The sequence below is a fragment of the Oxyura jamaicensis genome, chromosome 2 (assembly GCF_011077185.1).
Source record: "Oxyura jamaicensis isolate SHBP4307 breed ruddy duck chromosome 2, BPBGC_Ojam_1.0, whole genome shotgun sequence".
In the NCBI taxonomy this organism is placed as follows: domain Eukaryota; kingdom Metazoa; phylum Chordata; class Aves; order Anseriformes; family Anatidae; genus Oxyura; species Oxyura jamaicensis.
In genome coordinates this window covers 109,121,861-109,138,675 of record NC_048894.1, presented here as the reverse complement: position 1 = coordinate 109,138,675, position 16,815 = coordinate 109,121,861, and the positions used below count along the sequence as shown (strand labels likewise).

At 42.9% G+C, this 16,815-nt stretch overlaps 1 long non-coding RNA gene across 1 annotated transcript in view; it reads right to left on the bottom strand.

Annotated features, from left to right (window-relative positions):
• The window catches only part of LOC118162778, a 22,090-nt gene extending 6,994 nt beyond the window's left edge, over nt 1-15,096 (bottom strand). The window contains exon 1 of the long non-coding RNA XR_004748621.1: nt 14,941-15,096. This is a non-coding gene — a long non-coding RNA (uncharacterized LOC118162778). The remainder of the gene's footprint in view (nt 1-14,940) is intronic.
• Nucleotides 15,097-16,815: the final 1,719 nt, after the last annotated feature.

Here is a 16,815-nt window from a genome sequence, read left to right as displayed (position 1 = left end):
GAAAACAGTTTTTAGATATAATACCTACTAATGAAACCAGGCAGCAGAAGTGAAGTAAGGTTTTCTAAGCTTAAACCACATGTATTACCTGGAGAAAAAGTGTGTTTAGAGAATGAATAAGCCAGAGATAAGAAAAAAAAAAAAAAGGAAAAAAAAAAAAAAGGCAATTTCCTTAGCCGTCTTACTTTGTGGCTATTTATAATATAGGATTAGCATGGAAATGTCTGTTGCTTGCTCTGCCAGTTTCATTCTGGGGGCTGAAAGAAAGATCCTGGATAGTGTCTGAGAGGGGTGATAGTGTCTGAGAGGGTGTTAGCTCCTTGGTATTCAATTCAGTGCACTTAGATCAGCAGCAGCAGTTGGTGCAGGAGAGCCGGTATGACACAGAAAGCAGGAACTGCTGGGTAAGACCCTGCTGCGGGTGACCAAAATTGTTTACTCATGAAGGCTGTCACCAGGGAGGCATTTGGACAACAGAAAAATCTGCTGTAGAACAAAAGAGGGGGGTTGTTCTCCTGAAATCCCTGGTATGTTCTGTTTTAGGAATTTCAAGTCTACCACAACAGTATTTCAGCGTGTCATCCACTCTAATTGGAAGAGAGGCAACATAGACAGCAGACAGCAGTGCAGAAGCACAATTGGATTAAAAGTAATTTTAAAATACAGTAATGATGCAACCTTTTCATATAAGTAAGTTTGGAATTAATGATAATCATAACCATGCACTTATGTAAAAATTAGTGTTCCAGGATGTTCTGCAATAAAGGTTAAAGCAATCACCCATGTACTTAAACTTAGCCAGGTTATCCTCTCTGGGAAAGGAGGAGATGGGGGCAAGAAGAGTCTGAAAGCATCACCTGGGCACCTGCAACAGCATTTGGTGATTATTCATTGTGATTTTAAAAAGAAGGAAAAAATAACCAGACCTAACCTCCTCTTCAGGTGTATGAACAAAGCCTGCTGTTATAAGGTATATGTGCAGGCTGTAAATTCAAGCCCTCAAAAGCAAGGGCACAATGAAGCCTGAAGAGCTCAGGGGCCTGGAGGGGCTTGTGCCCCCTTGGAGTGGTCCAAGGAGACAGTCCTCCTGGCTGGACTTGGCTGCACCGGCATGGGAGTGGGAATACATGCTTAAGGAGCCTGGGACTGCGAGGAAAACAAAAAGTGAGTCACCTCTGGAGAGGTGGATCTTGCCACTGCCTGTGCCCCGGAGATTCCCCACGAGTCCCAGGGAAGTTATGTAAGGTAAACTTTGGAAAACCCAGTTTCAGGGGTACCTGAGCGCATGCAGATGCTGACATGCTCTCTGGCATCATGAGTCAGAGACAACTAGACACTTCACCCAGTTAGGATTTTTGGAAGATCCAAGCAGACATGTAAGTACATTTGAAAATTGTGTCTGCATAGGGACAATATTACTTATGTATTAATAATGTGATGACTAGCTTATTAGAAAAAGAAAATTTTACCTGCTGTCATTCAACTGGATTGAAACAGTCATAAAATTGGTACTCATTTAGGTGCAAAAAAAATAGATTTTACAAACATTTTTTTTACAAAGGGCATTTTGTTGAACAAATAAAATGCCTCTTATGCACTCTGTGAATTTGCAGTCAAGCTTCCACTTCCATCCAGAGCCAACCAACTGGAATGCAGATCTCTTTACAGAGAGCAGTATAAAAGATGCAAAGCAATCATAAATAAAATTTAAAACTGTTATTTATATCTTAATTGCTTACTCAGGTCAGAGTTTACTGAAAAACTACTCTGGGACATTCAAGGGATTAAACCATCAAGTACCATAGCAAAATAAGGCCAAACAAAAGATGCCCAGGAAACCTAAATAATGTCTTTCCCTAATTTTTGAATCCTTTTGTAACCCTATTAGCATTCCTGTAAGATTACAGAACAAATGAAAAGTAAATATTGTCTGAAGAAACATTTCTACACTAATATATTTCCAGTAACCCTGGCAGGAAAGATCCAGATTACTTTAATTTGAACATCCCACAGACTTTATAAACCTTCCTAATCTAGTCGTATCTATGATTGTAAAAAAATCTTTACACTGAGGGGGGTGGAATTCATTCTTTTCCCTGATAGCCTCTCATAGACTAGACAAGCCATAACTATCCTGGAGATTTGGAGTACGAGCATCTTTGAAACAGAGGAGGTGGTGTTTTCTCCACATAGCACTTGAAAGAAACCAAGAGTACCAACCTGTAGTCAGTTACCTGACTACAATGTCTTAAGATCTGAGCCAAAAATCCCCTGGTAGCCACTCTGCTGTCTTCAGTGCTCTTTGGAGTAGTCCTTAGGTGAACAACCATTCAGTCAAATACTTTACGGTATCCTTTTTTCTATACCTCTCTAATAGTACAAATGGTCTCCTGTTGATGATTCAGCCAGAAGTCCAGCAATTTGGCTCTGGAAACCTGTCACTCCCATTTTTTCAGCTACAGAATGAAGCAGTCCCATGGCAGCTGCTTGCTGGAGGCGCTCTGTCCCCTTGGCTCCACTGACACGTGCTCACCTCTCATTTCTGTGCCTAACACCAAATTCACTAGAGACCTCCACATGGAAATCTCTTAAACAAGAAGAGTCCTTCAGCAGGCCCTACTTGAAAGCATGGTTAATTGTGAATCTAATAGAGTATGTTTTTACATAAATCTGATTTTACCTCATCAGACATCTGACCTGTAACTGTGGATGGGTTGACAAAGTGGGCTCTCCTCTCATGTGGCAGGGATTTGAGCTGACAGTCACATCACAGAAGGTTTCTTGTCATTGTAACCCTGCTTGTTACTATGTAAAGAAGCCAGGATTGCTAATGAAAACTAGTTTTTTGTGCCATTTTCAATTATAAGAAGATTTGTGAAGGGTTTTTGGAGATGTTGTGCTGATTCCTTGCCTCTCTACTACCTCCCGCATTCGTCTTTTTACTTTGTCTTTCATCTCCTTTCTGATGCCCCACATCCCATCATGCCACACTGCACTGGCTAAATAAACCCCTAAATCTAGCTTTTGTGTATTGCTAATCCTTTTATTTCCTAAATCTTATTTAATCCGAAGGGCTTCCTTTCATCTCTTCAACTGTCAGTTGGGTCACTACTGTTTCCTATCAACAGCTCCTGCAAATCCTGGATGGAGTTAAAAAGCTTTCAAGTGTTTCTATGATTCTCATTAGATCCTGCTCTCCCTGACACCTGCTAAATATTGTAGTGCTGCTGTTCGTGCCCTCCTGCTCCCCTCTCCCCAACACAGCTCACTCCTCACACTAGCAATAAGCAAATTGGAAAGGGTTTCCCATGTTTTTCTGGAAAGCTCTGGTTTCCCATGTTTTCCTGGTGCCTGCATCTCCCGGTTGTGCTTTTGGTTCTCCTCTTGATCCGTCACAGGCCATTAGAGCAAGTCTGGATCAACAGACTGAGGGGAGAAGCAGGTTTCAGAGCTGCTCCCTGTAACCAGTACCCATAAGCTAGCACCCAGCAGGCACCTGCAGCAAGGTCCTGTTCTCCCATAGCAAGATACTTCATGGATTGAGGACTTCTGCTGGGTGAGACATCAAGCTGAGGATACAGTAAGAGGAGACACCAGTTTTCATTCTGCATATTTGCAGACCATGGGTGTCAGCTTTCTGCTCCCAGCCCCCAGCAGCCCACAGTGTTTCTTCATGCTCAGCCCAAACTGCATCTCTCAGAGGGACAGCACCAACTCTTTACACATCTACCTCCCAGTGAGGTAGCCCTGAAACCCTAAAAGCCAAAGCCCAGTGCTGGCAAACAGAAATAATCACCCCTGTCAAAGGGAGTCAGAGCTGCTGCTGCAACACCACAGCTGGAGAGGAGCTCATCATGCTTTCCAGCCCTCCTCTGGGCACCCCCTCACTCCTCTGCTCCCTCACCTCCTTCCAAAACTCCTCAGTGATTTTAAAGCCTTGAGATGCATGGCTGAAAGAGTGAAAAGGCCTGAGATGACGTGGTGGGTTCACACCAGTAGGAAGGTAAGCCCCACCACACTGCTCTCTCATTCCCTCTCCGCAAAAGAACATGGCAGAAATACAATGAAAAAAAAGGCTCAAGAGTTGAGATAAGGACAGGAAGATCACTCAACAATTATCTTCATGTGCAAAACAGACTCAGCATAGGGAGATTAATGTAATTTATTGCCCATTGCTAACAGACTTGAGCAGTGAGAAACTAAAAGCAAACTAAAAACACCTTCCCCCATCCACCCTCTTCCACCCCCTCCCCCTGAGGGAATGTGGGCTGCGGTCAGTCCCTGAGGCTTCATCTCTGCCACTCCTTCACAGTCACTCCCTGCCCCTGCTCCACATGGGGTCCCTCCCACAGGATGCAACTGAGCCTGCAGGGGCTGCCCACAGGCAGCAGCTCTTCAAGCACTGCTCCCACACAGCTCCACACCACGGGGTCCATTCCCCAGGAGCAAACTGCTCCAGCACGGGTCCCCAGTGAAGTCCCATAAATGAACAAAACTGTGTTGATTTGGGGAATGTAGGAACATCTTAACTTTCCAAAGATTCAACATTTCCATCAACAAGAGGGACAGCAGTGCAGTCCACAGGTTCTTCAAAGCTACCCAGTGACCAGTCTTAGGTCAAGAGACCTGCTATGGTATACATCTCACAGGCTGTATTCAGATATATCCATCTGACATGCACACAAAAATATGAACAAAGTCCCTCAACCAGAGAAGTAGCAGTGCATTTCCCAATACTTAACAAAACGCAGAATGAGCCGAAGTGTTAGCAGTAGGAGGTGCAACCGGCAGACCATCATTTGTCACCTTGCTATTTTTAATCAGGCTTGTGGTAATTAAAAAAAAAAAAAGAGAGAGAGAGAGAGAGAGGAAGAAAGTATTGGACATAAGGAAGGCTCAGAATTTGCCTGAAAATTTCTAACGTGTCATGTAATCAACTATCTGTTTAGAGAAAGTTTAAAAGTTTATGTTGCCCTTTTGTTACTTCAGCTGCATCCTCAGTTCAAAAAATACACAGGCACAACAGTACCTAGGCATATTCCACAAACACTGGCAAGTTGGGGAGAAATATAAAAGGAAATCCCCCAAATCCCCATTTTTCATCTGGCTTCACTTTAGATTCTTTCATATCCTGAGATGATCCTTCTCTGGGAATTACAGGACTTGCCCTCTTAGCAGAGCAACTCACAAATAGTAAACGTGTTTCATAACAGAATGCTAGAAGGGAAAGAAAATAACCACAACTGGGTCTTGGATTTCTTTTTCATTTTTGATGAAAAATTTCAAAATGATTTCTTCCAGCTATTTTTTTTTCCAACTGATGAGGAAAAACACTTCATGTTTTATGATAACTCCACCTTTGGGTCATCACTGTGCCACAGGTTACAGTGTGGACAAGTGCACCTTACCTCAGCTGGCTGAACAGCTTTGTATTAAGTCCTTCAGAAAACTGTCAACACTGTGTGCAGGTAACAGTTCAAAATGCTCCAGAGTTTATAGGCTGTGATATACACCATGACATTATGTGGTGAACATAACCTTTACTGAACACAAGCTGGAAAAACTCTCCATTGTAAAAGCAACTTCTTCTGTAGATACAGAGATCATAATTACTATTGCTGCCATACTCATCATCAAATGATACGTATCATTCAGCAAGAAAATTCTGAGTAAGCTAGTCAGCTTGTCACAGTTAGCAAAAAAGAGGGAAGAGTAAATTATATCACAGAAAGGACTCAAAAATCAGCCATGCCACGGAGAAAACAAAATCCTTCCACCCGCTCGCATTGCCAACTGAATGCTTGTGTTCACCTCTTTCTGCCCTTTGTGCCATCCTGGATGCTGGGGACAACTGCACTGCTGGTGATAAGCCTCATCAAACAATCCTGGCAGGGAGCTGTGGGGTTTTCCTGGGAGCCCATGACCATTTCACAGCTCCCTGCAACCAGACTCAATCACAGCACTGTCTGCTTTGATCAGGCCTCTCTCTGAAAGCATCTGGACAGAGCCTCAGACAAGAGGCGCTTAGAAATGAGGTTGGCTGCTTGCCCCGCTGCAGCTGAAGAATTCGAGTGGGGTGGAGCGGAGGGAGGGCAGAAAGGGAGAGATTTCCAGCCGGGTGAAAGATGCAGCCAAAAGATATCCCAGATCTGAGGGAGCGTTATCGGTGTACAGGATCACCACATTTACTTAGAAAAGGAGGTAGGAGGGGATGGGATAGACGAGATGGGTTTTGAAAGGTCTTAATCCGTCTCCAAACCCAGTGCCTAAACCTAGCCAAATCTAGGCTTAATTTCTTCTCTTGTGCTGTGACATTTCATGGAATTTGAGGTAACAGAGGCCTAGATCAGGCCCTGTTCTCTGCCAGGATTTCCTCTCTGTGCAGTCATCCCCAGGGTGCTCAGATGGCACCAAATCTGCCTATCAGCTCTATAAATCCATTTTGCACAGGTGCAAACAGTACAGGGTACAAAATAGCTATGAAAAACTTCCAGTATCACAGGCTGCTGGGTTATATTGCAAAAGCCAAGGATGCAGCAGGTAGACATCAGACTGACCAAGGAGCTCCTGCGTGAGGGATCAACCACCAGCGTGCTTGGGGGATGGAGGCAGGAAGGCTGTAATAGATGTATTAACTCTCCCTGGGTTGTGACAGGTCTCAGCTTTGAGCTACATTATATGGAGAAGCAGGAGAAGATACTCAGCTGCTCTCTCACCTCCCTTGTACAAAAGGCAGCAAACATGTATGGTTCTTTATTTTCTTGCACATCATTTTGTAGGAGCTTTACTATCACTAGTTGTGTGGTTGCCAAACTGAAGCATCACTAACATTTAGGAATGGCACAGCCACTTTTTTTTTTCATAGAAAGTGCAACAAGCTGCAATATGTTCGAAAATATGGCCATTGTAAATACCAAATGTTCTAGTGAGGTCTGAGAAACCCCAGAACTTGCTCTTCCTGTACTAGTTCACTGCAGTGTTATCACCAAGACTTGTGTAGTCACAAGAGTTAACAAAAGGCAACTCATCCTCTCACTGCCTTACTCTTGTAGCCGCCGTGTTTACTGCTGAAGGCCCTCACCCTGCTGTGGACTGCAAAGATTTGGGGATGACAACAGTAGAACAGTGAAGACACTGGCTCCTAACAACTGCACCAATGCTGCAGGACAGAATCAGAAACTCCTTCTGGAAAATGAGCTCCATGTAAGTAGAAAGAAAAATAAACTGACCTTTTGAGCTCTACCAAGCCCAGGATGCTAGCTGTCCTCACCTGAGTGAACAGAAGCTGAGTCTCCTTGTGTTACAGCCAAAGCCTTGTCCTGAGACTCCAGCTATGTTCTGTGGCACGAACAGCCCAGGTCTGCCTGACCTGCCACAAGGAGCTGGTCTCAGCACCAGCACCAGCTCCAAGCACCTGTGAGTAATTATCCACTCCTTTTTCCCACTGAGCAAAGCCACGGATGATGAGGCCTAACATCATGCATGGATGGCACCTGAGGGGGGGCTTCCCAGAGCCCCAGGAGGTAGAATGAGACCTTTCAAATGGCAAACTCTGCTCCAGAACCAGGCCACAAGGTCTCACTACCATCCTGTCAGTGAGAGTGGGTTATGTGGAGATGGGGCAGTGCCTATGAGGAAAGGAAGGCTTATCCCCCCTTGGACATAGTATTTGTCTAAGGGCAATTAGGGCTCACATACAGGAGCCTCAGATGTCCCCCTTCTCTGCTGTCCACTTAGAGATATAGCAGCACCACCCTGCTGGTACCTCAGCCAGAGGCAGGAGCACCAGCACTCCAGGTGCTCTCTCCTCCCTGTTGCTCACGTACTGGAGGTAGGAAAGTTGATCTTGGCAGAAATTCTCTGGGCACCTCTGCCTGGAAAGGTCTTCATTGCAGAAGAGGCGAGAGAACTCCTGGGAGCCTTAAAGTCATTCAGTTTTCTGGTAAACAGCAAACTTCTGCAATACAAGATTTAGTAGCACCTCGGGGAGCTTAAAGCAACTCTATTTCTAAATATTTGCTCAAACAAACTCAGTGAAGCTACTTCAGTATTTGTATCCACCAAGAACAGGGCTGAGGCAGATCAGACCCCATCTGGCACAGTCCCACTCATCTGTCGTGATCTGGCTGTGATTTTTGCTGGTGTCACTTCAGTCACCAGCAGCCATGGAAGAATTCCTGTTGGTGTGTTTTATTTAGACAGATGTCTTACATACTTCTGACTCCACTGCAGGAGACAGCACCAGCTTAGGCTGTGCAACTGCACACCAACTACAGCCAGTCAGCAGAGCAGAGAAAACCCTACCTGTGAGAAAAAGCCCAATTTGCAAGTATTGGATGTCTGTCCAAATTGCTGAAGCCTCTTTCTTCTTAATGAAGCCTTTGTCTGAGGATCTTGGAAAGGCAACAAAAAAGAGAGTGGTAGTGTTACAGAAAAGAAGCCATGAGACTAAATGATTTCCAAGACAGCAAAATCTAGAAGAAAACCTTGTATTGGCAAATAAATATTGCCCCAGACTCTCAGCTTGAGACTCTCAGAAAACTCCCATGATCTCAGTCTCCAGCTGAAGACCTGCAGATGCAGCTAAGCCAACTGAACAGGACCCTCTTCTCACCTGCAGCCCAAGCTGTCTCCTGGCCTCCCGCTGCACAAACTGATCAGGTTTGACACGATGCTCTCCTACCCCATCACTTTTTCCTCTCGTATTAATTTTCTTCTCAGGAGTAGGCTCTTATACAGGGTGCAGAAACAGTAGGAGTTTAGCTATATAAAGCACAACAGATTGCATGAGTATCATAATGTTTCCAACCTAAATGCCATAAATTATTATCTGTTCACGTATTCAGTAGCTGAACAGTCGATGGGTGTATCCCTCCATCCCTCCTCAGGGCTCTTCAGCTGTGTGAATGAAGCTCACAAGCACAAAATTAATGTAAATGCTAGAAAAACCAAAAGCTGGGATGAATTTGAGCATATCAAGTCTATGTGGCTTTGTTTTGGGGAAGGCATGGAAAAGAAAATATAGATGGGAGGCTTTTCAGAAAAGGTTCTCCCAGAAAGATTATCACAATTTAGTTTTGAATTGGAAAGTTATGGCTACAAGAACTGGTATCAAATGATCTTGGCATTTGTTTTCAAAGCAATATATGCAAATATTTTCCCTCAATCAGCATAGATTAATAGCATATATGCCCTGTAAGAGGAAGAAATGTTTGAGAGGATGAGAGGAACAGCATTTTTTTCATTCATGGGTGGAACATTTTCTTCATTTTTTTCTTTTTCATTTTTTTCCTTCAAAGCGGTGGAACATTTTCAAACTTCATGAAAGAGCCTGTTTTGGGTGGGCTCTAGGATTGGACAAAAATTAAGATACAACTATGCTACAGCCAAGCCTGCGCTGGAGGATTTGAGCTCAGTGTGGTTCAGTGCTATAATCCACCTCCATCCCTTCCTTTTGCATTACAGCTCCTCCCTGCCAGCCATGCCATGACACTTCCTCAGTACAGTCCCTTACTGCCCTCCAGCTCCAGGGGCTTTTACTCCTGTACCTGAGCCCAAAGAGGCACTGGCTGCACAGTGAGAGCTCGTGGGCAGCTTTTTGTTGCCTGAGCCCCAGGGTAGCACGAGTGCCAGCACATGGCTGGGGCACGTTTTGTGTCCTGATGGGAGGGCTCACGTGCTACATGAGAGCCCCAGCACTCCCGGCAGCAGAGGTGGGTGAGTGCTCAAGCTCTTACAATGCACAGGCTGCTGATAACAGAGCATTTATCCTGTATCTGTGCATGTGCTGGAATTCACCTTTAGCAAAATGGTCAGCCACCACTGCTCACCAAAGCTCAGCCATCTAGAAAAGCTAGCAGTGTGGGGGTGAGTATGGACTGCTCTCCAATTCTCTTTTATCTTTCCCCCTAATAGGGAACTTTTTTGACCAAAAATCATCCCAAAATTGTATATTTGTACAATTCATCAATTGCAGGACATTCAGAGGAAGAAGTTAGCACAGATACGTTTGTACACATCGGTTGTTCAGGTGTACACAGGTTAACTGCCTCTACCTCCCTGCTGCTTTAGACAGTGGACATAGCACGTTTGATGCAGACTGCATCAATACGCCCTTTGCATCACAACAAAGTGTCATGCCCTTCACCACCACAGAAGACCAAGACACTCGAGAAGAAAGCCCTGGGTACAGTTCCCAATCTGAAGCCCAGTGAGGCCAACAGCTAGCCACCCTTCTCTGCAGGGCCCTGAGAAAGAAAAAGACTTTGAAGTGCACCACAAAGGTAATAAATCTAGGGGGGAAAGATCACGAACATCTAGATGACTTCCCCTCTGTGGAGAGGATGCTTGCTTTGTCATCTCTGGTAGTTCCCACAGCAGCACCATCATGGAGGGGAAAAGGGTTGTCTCCCTGATAGTTAGATCTCGTGCCATTCAGCTATTCACATGGCCAAGCCAAAACCTTGAATTTCTTTTCTTAAGTTGATAAGGCACGCCAAAATCTCAGCAAGTGATGTCATGTAAAATCCAAATGAGCAGCCTGATGCCACAGGCCTTCTTAAAGATAAACAGCGATCACACTGAAGATCATATTCACTTTATGGGACTAAGGCAGGGGGAAAAGGCAGAAATCAAGCAAAAATGAAGGTAGGTGATGCTTTAAAATATTATTTCTAACAATATATATATATTTTTTCAGAAGTACAACATGTTTCTTAGCATATTGCTTCTCGGTGAGCTTTCCACCACGCTCATGATGGGAAGTATTTATGCTCAGTGCCTTAGGGAAGGGAAGGTATTCATAATCTTTATCTCCCATCTTAACTCACAGCACCAGAGAGCTCTCAGCCACTGCTGCTGGTCATGTACTCTTGCACACTGCAGGAGCTCAGAGTCCAGCTGAACACCAGTAACTCCTGGTTCCATCCCGAGAAATCTCTTCTTCTAGGAAAACAAGTTCTTCAAATTAGAGAGAAATATTTAGAGAACCAGCAGGACCCAGAAGATAAAAAGCTACTCTGGCTTACAGGAGACTAGGGGGTCCTATTCACAGATGCATTCCAGGTAGCAGTGCAAAATAATTAGTTTTCCTGAGCAGTCAGTCACACTGGCAAGAACAAAGGCTAGTACAGAAAGCCAAAACTTCCTTGCTGAGTTTGGGTAACTTTAATTTACATGGATTTATAATTGTTATTTAATTTATAAATGGATACCGCAGGTTTAAAAACAGATAGAGAGTATTCAAAGGGGGTCAACTTCCGTGTTTAAATTATTCTTGCTTTCTTTTTACTTATCACAATCAATTATTTAATTGTCATGAAACTGGAAAGGAAAAGAAACAATAAGGAGTCAGTATGCGAAGTTTTTTTTTAAGGTGGTACAAAAATATCCAAGCAGCAGCATAAAAGCATTTCTGAGGTTATGCTGAATTCAAATTAAATCACCTTCAGCAGGTGACAGCAGGATGACATTGCTCTACCACATTAGGATGCAAAGCTAGTGTCACTAATACACATTTCCGCTAGGGAAATGGGGCTGGGGCTCCAACAACAAGATTTTTCCTGTGTATTCAGTGCACAATAACTCAACCTCAGTGGCAGTAAAAGGTAGTATCAGTATTTCAGCTCCAAAGAGAGACCCAACAGAGCTGTCAGCATGCAACAGACCCACTGAAGAATCAAGAATAATGTTGAGACTAATAGCGGAGGTGACTTTTGCAAGATCTTCAAAGCATAGAAAAAATGTCTGGAGCAATTGCATGTGGCAGAATAAAAGAGAAATAATCATAGGACAAGGTCAATGCAAAGAAAAAAGAGCTTCACTGTGAAATGGCATGTTGATCCAGCTAAACTGATTTTCTCGTATATGTGTAAGACGTATTAAATAGCCATTCCAAGACCCTAACAGAAAAAGTGGTGTCCCTGTTTACTGAATTGTTGAAGAAATTTAACCATCTTGACATTTTACAGTTTAATAAAATGTTAATAGGGAGGGTGAGGGATTAAGCTGGCTGAAAGCATGGTTTAATTTGTTGGTAATTTTAGCCCAGCAGAAAAAAAAAAAAAAAAAAAAAAAAAAATACATTCTGACAAGAGGAACAAACAAACCTCTTAAAGAAAATTGTTTCTCACATGATATATTCATGTGCTGAGAATAAAGTGTCATTACAGCAGGCATCACAAAGCAGGATTTTGTGAATTTAATGTGTTTATGAAGCAGCTGGTGCCTCTCATTTCTATTTGTTCCATTATTATTTGTTGCTTAATTACTAGTCTTTTTTGATTACCCCAAGAGGTTTCAGTTCCCCCTCTGCCTCTTCCTGCAGAAATAGTATCTTAAACCCAAAGACTGGGCCGGTGGGAGGCCTCCAGTCCTGAGCAGCTTTGTGGTGGACCCCACCAGAGCCATCAGCCTCATGTTTCAAGTCAGAGAGAGGGTGGTATCATCCCATCCCCATCCCTGTCCCCACCCCAGCGTTACCTTCCCCAGCCCACAGCCAAGCTGGGCAGGATCACCAATACACATAGCAGTCTAGCTGCTCAAAACACCCAGCAATCTCAGAAGTCCCATCTGGTGGACGGCTTCCACAGGACCAAAGAGTTTTACCACCCACTGGGGGCCCAGCAGCCACCCATACCCCAACCCACTCCTGCCTAAGTGCGGATCCCATTACAGACCCCCCAGCGCCTCCTCTCCCACCCTCCTCACACAGAAAGGCAGCGAAACTGGGGGAGTCTTGAGTGCACAACAGTTGTTTACATCTTTGCGCAGAGGAAATCTGGGATTATTTATGGAAATTCAGATGTTGCTAAATAACAGATGCTGTTCTGAGAAGGAAAACTTATTTATTTATTTTTTTTATTTGGGGTTGTTTGAGGGTTTGGGTTTTGTTTTTTTTATGTGGTTTAGAAAAGAGAGCTGAGGGTTTGCTCCAGCATATAGAGGAGCTGCATCCAAATAAAATGATTTTTTCTTGGGGCATGGGTTTCATGGGTACCCATGGGTACCCTTACTAGATTTTGGGGCCAAACTAGCAAATCTGATAAAAATAAATAATAATAATAAATAACAATAGCTAGGACTTTATGACTGCTTTGTTCTGTACCCCACAGAGAAAACTTGTTTTCATTTTTTGCTATTGCTCTGCAAAGTGTTGCAGAAGAAAGGGTCTCACATATAATAAGCGAAGAACTAGTCTCAAATTAAGAGATTCACATACAGCTTCTTGTTTAATACTTAAACAAGAAAAACACAGAGCTTGTCAGAAGATGGAAAGCCCAACCAATTGCTCCAGGATCGCCATACCAACTTGTCCTCTACGTGCTCAGCACAGCTCTTCTCCAAGCTTGCTTCATAAACACTTACACCGCAGCTCTTCTTCCTGTTGTTCATGGTGGAGGTTTCAGACATATGCCTTTTTGTTGGATACCATATTTTGCCTTGATATGATTAAAAAGACTTCATATTTAACTGATTTTACTGTAAATGTGCTATATAACATTCCTAAGATCTTCCCCCGCTTGAAAAGTTTCTTTGATTCATGTGCAATTTTCTCACTTTTAACTTCAACTTTTAACAAACAATGATGCTTTTTCTTGTAAAGATAATATATTTGACCCAATGAAAAGAGGTCAGTCCATTTTTTCAAGGATTTAACAGTCCAGCAGCACGAGTTACTACGGTGACAAAAAACATGTCCAGGGTGAGCATTAGTAATGCAATTACCCTGACCTCTGATACGTTTTAAAGAACATTTTAGATGCCCAAACCATAAAGCTAACTTTTATCAGAGGGCTTCTTTTCCATATTTTTAATAATAAATTTCGCAATATGGCTACAAAAATATATCAATATATCAGTAAGAACACACTGAAAATAATTAAAATTATGAAGAATAAAGAAATGTCTTCGTTGTTCTAGAAAGCCTCACAGCATCCATCTGCTAATATTAAAATGACAAGACGTTCCCCCTAATTTGGGATATAATTTGTTTACCAGAGGTGAAAACATATCATGGAAGGGTAATGGAGAGAGAGCCAGAGTGCATTCAGCCACAGCTTATGCACAGAACACTGCAGTAAACATTTGATATGGTGCATTTAGAAAACAAAGAGAGCACACAGTACAGTGCTCAGACCCCTGTGAGCTTTCTCTGCTCAGCAGCCCCACAGCAGGAGGTTGGACTGAGATGGAGGCCCTCTTCCCCTCACCTGTCACACACTGCATCACATCTAAAAAAATAATAATAATAATAATTAAAAAAAAAAAAAAAGCAGAAGCACACCGAAAAGCAGGAATGACACTGACCTAGGAGGATTATATGAGAACATGTAAAACTCAAGGTTCAGAAAATGCTCCAAAACATCCCTCCATTATATTTATATGACAGCAATGCCTGGATCTGATCAGCCTGAAGCAAGCAAACAGCCAGCTTTAGTGATTCAGTAAATAGATTTTATCAAGAGAAAATATTAGGTAAACTTTAAAATAGCCCCAAAATTCTCCCTCCACAGTGCAAACATTTGAGCAAAGCTAAGGACGTTTAAAAGGTGTGGTGTGGATCTCCACATGGATCTGCTCTGAAGAAACTGTAAGTAACTCCCACCAATGCTTCCAAGTCATTCTTGACAAGTCATACTGGGGCACCTTTTATGAACATCCCTTTTGTTTTTAAAACATCTTGATTGCCACAATCAACACCTTTTAGTGCAGTGTCCATTGATTTACTGGTGGTGAGCTGGGTGATTCAGAAATGGTCAACAAAAACATCAACCAAAAACATGGGAGATTCAAGTCTGAAAATTCAAGTCTGCTTTGTAACAGATTTCTTAAGTAACGAAACCACATTTTGGACAAGTATCACAGACCCAGGCCAATTCATCTGTACGGCAGGATGTACTCAGGGCTGTCCTATACTGCCTTCAGACTAAGCCTATTCACCTGCAGCTCCTTGCCTGTCTCCTGCAATGTTCACACATACAATCCCTGCTCAGAACTTTGTTCTCTGCCATTGTCAATCTGGTAGGTTTCACTGAATACACTTGTAGGAGAAAAAGAGGCAGAGAAACAAACAAGCAAAAAGAAAGCTCTGTAAGTGAAATTTTTGTAGAGAAAAACAAAATAATAATAATAATAATAATAATAATAATAATAATAATAATAATAATAATAATAATTTCAGTCAAAGCCCAAGGAATGAAGCACAGGGAAACTTAACAGTAAGCCCCACAGGCTCTCCATAGCTCTCATTTGTGAAAAAACACCTCTGTCTTTACTAGCTGAGCCCAACCATTCCAGGTAGGTGGAAACCACAGCACACAGCAGAGCAGCTGTGAGCTGTCATGGCAGGACTGGGCTGCAGGTGAGCAGCTGAAGACACAGGTGCCCCAGTGCTCCCTTCACTCCCATCAGTCCAAGGTACATATCAGGCAATGGTAGGAACCAGAACATGTCAGACCCCAGCTTCCCTACAAAGATCCTCTGCCAGGGGGTGAGCTTCAGAACTTACCAGTGTGATCTGAACAGCACCACACAGCATAAATATAAAAATAAAAAATAAGACGGGGAGAGAAAGAGAGAAGAAAAGCCAACACAATTTATTCTCTTTTCAGACCAAATAAAGCCCAGACCAATAGGACTTCTATGCAGATCTTCCAACATGACACATTAGCAGCCTCCCTCTAAAGCAGTTGTGCTTCCCCCCATCTTTTTTTTTTTTTTTTTTTATGATTCATGATGATCATCACACACCCCACTTAATCATGTACCACAATCCTCATGTCATCACCACTCATTCTGGCAGTGAAGGACATAACCCATGACAAGAGGTTGAATAACTCAGACTCAGTTGCAGCAACTACAGAGGAAACACAATAGGGGAAAATACTGCCCAAAATTACAATCTGCAAAAGCTGGATGACTACGTTTAACAAAATATTAACAACAAACTGCTCTTATTTTGGGAAAAAAAAAAAAAAAAAGAAAAAAAAAAAAAAAGACTTTTAAAAAGGCAGACTGGAAATAATATTATGTGATGAATTCAAGAGACTTCTCAGCAATAGGCTTCTCAAGGTTTCTGCAGAGTGGATGCCATGTAAAGACAGTTTCATCTGATAAAGGTGGCTTCACAATGTAGAGAGTATGTGGTGACATCTGTCAAAATAATAATTAACATGCAAAAACAATAGCACAAATTCTCCATTCAACCTAAAAAGTTCAGAGCATTAACACCTATAAATTTAATCTCCATTGTCTCTCTACAAAGAAAGTCAGCAGGCAGAAAGTATTAGGTAGATAAGGGCACTTACCAAGCTAATCAAATTGCATCAGGAATTTGCTAAGGGCTGTTCATAGAATCATAGCATCACAGAATGATTTTGGTTGGAAGGGACCTTAAAGACCACCTAGTTCCAAGCCCCTGCCATGGGCAGGGACACCTTCCACCAGACCAGGTTGCCCCAAACCCCATCCACCCCAGCAATGAACACCTCCAGGGATGGGGCATCCACAGCTTCTCTGCTCAACCTGTTCCAGGGCCTCACCACCATCATAATAGAGAATTTCTTCCAGAAATTCCTGTTACCAGGAATGTTTCATGTTTAAGTGGGAAAATAATAGCTCATGAGAAGTACAATTCCACTGTCTCTAAACTTATGCATCTGAGGTTCAGCCTGGTTCACCAGCTTGAGGTGAAACATTCAGTAGGGCAGGGGTTCTTGAAATATGTTGGCTGCAGAAAAATAAATAGTACCAGAATTTGCAAGAATCTTGGTTACTGCTCATATGTAGTGTCCCAGTTTCAGCAAATGTTTGCTG